Raw genomic sequence first — 2259 nt, forward strand, 5'->3', positions numbered from 1 at the left:
CACACGAATGTTCATTGCAGCACTGTTTACAATAGCAAAGACCTGGAACCAACCCAAATGCCCATCGACGATAGACTGGATAGGGAAAATGTGGCACATATACACCACGGAATATTATGCAGCCATCAAAAACGATGAGTTTGTGTCTTTTGTAGGGACATAGATGAACCTGGAAACGATCATTCTCAGCAAACTGACAGAAGAGCAGAAGATCAAACACTGCATGTTCTCACTCATAGGCAGGTGTTGAACAATGAGAACACATGGACACAGGGAGGGGAGCACTACACACTGGGGTCAGTTGGGAGGAAATAGGGGAGGGACAGTGAGGGGTGGGGAGCTGGGGAGAGATAGCAACGGGAGAGATGCTAGATGTAGGTGATGGGGAGGAAGGCAGCAAATCACACTGCCACGGCTGTACCTATGCAACAATCTTGCATGTTCTTCACATGTACCCCAAAACCTAAAATGCAATAAAATAAATGGGAAAAAAATTACTACCTTGATTGAGAAAGATTGAGACAATTGAAATGAGAATATACTTTAAAATTCAAAAGAATATGAGTGACATAATTTTTAATCATTTAGAAGTAGATACCAAAAAATATCTGCAATAGAATAAGTGAGGTGGAGAGTATTATGAGAGATGACTGGAGGGCAAATTTTGCATAACTTGTGAGCAAATATTTTGACTTTGACTCTGAATGAGATGGTTTTGAGGAGACAAATCACACTACTGATTCACTCTTTAATATGATTCCTTTTGATGCTCTGTTGCAATGCATGGAAGTAGGGACAGACTGAAAGTAGGGAGACCCGTTAGGAGAACTCATAAAAGATGCAATAGTGGTGTGAATTAATTTAATAGCAATAAAAATAGGGAAAAATAATTATGTCATAATATATTTGAGAGACAAAATCAGTTGCTGTTGAATTGATACATATAAGTTTTGAGTAAAAGAGCGTGATCCCAAGGTTTTGGCCCTGGGAATCAACCTGAACAGAACAGTTTGCAGCTAGAAATGAGGAATTATGCTAGATTAGCAGTTTCTACTGGTGAGTAAGTGGTACTTTAAGGTTCCATGCCGAGCTTGTTAATTTTGTAGTACTCCAGACAATCACATGACCATGACAAATAGGCAGAAGTTTCAAGATGCAGATATAAATATAGGAGTCATTAGTATATAGATCATGTAATACTAATAGCAAAACACTGCAGGACTAAGTCTCCACAGCTATCCATACGTAGCAGTTAATTATGTAGCAGTTAAGAATATCTTTGTCTACACGAATCTGAAATCCTTTACTGTGGTCAGAAACCAATTTATGTCTTTTGGATAACAAGAAATCACCCGGTAGGGCATTCCCACACAGATTTGGGCACTTCAGGAAATCTGGAGAACAGACTTCCTCTTGCCTCACAAAAGTTACTCTTATCACGTGACTTTTCTCTCCAGGGTTACAAGGTGATCATTCCCATTTCAACCTTATATTGAATTCCAGCCAATAGAAGAAGAAAGAAGTGTGGGACCAAATTCAAGAAAGCAAAACTTTCTCAAAAATATCTACCAGACATTGATAAATGTCTTTCACTAAATGTATGTATTATTTGGCCATTATTAGACTAGATCTCAAAATCTTACAAGCACAAAAATATATACTTACTATTTAAATAGAGCAACAGATTGTGCTTTTTAGGGACTTTCACTGTAATAGATACCATGGTAACCAATCTCTACCTGTTGTTAAATATTACTTCTGTTCCATCTTTTATGCTATTGCTGAAGGCATATTTTCCCATTGTCATTATGTGCCTTGTGATTATATGATATATTAATATATCCCATACAGCCACAGAAGCATTTTCCAACCTTGTAATAGAAAAGGCAGCACCCTGCTTCTTAGAAAAGAAAAAAAAAAAAAACCAAAGCATCTATTCTTCTAAATTACATAATCTCTTTGAATTCGCTTATTTGCTTCCTTACAGCTCTCACAGGCACATGCACCATACACACATAAGCGGGAGTTAACCTTTAGATTCTAAAGAGAGGAACTATCATAATTGTAAAGGAAAATGCATCTTGTAGAAACTTGTATCTGTGAAAAAACAGAGAAAGTATTGTGTTTTTAAAATAGATTTTCTTTCCACCAATGACTCATTAAATGGCCTACTTTCCAAAGAGGATATGAAGTTCTATTGGTTAAGAAAAAAATGGAAATCTCCTTTCTAGTGCATAGAACAGTGATATTTCAAGTTGT

Source organism: Cebus imitator, unplaced genomic scaffold (assembly GCF_001604975.1).
Source record: "Cebus imitator isolate Cc_AM_T3 unplaced genomic scaffold, Cebus_imitator-1.0 Scaffold301, whole genome shotgun sequence".
Classification (NCBI taxonomy): domain Eukaryota; kingdom Metazoa; phylum Chordata; class Mammalia; order Primates; family Cebidae; genus Cebus; species Cebus imitator.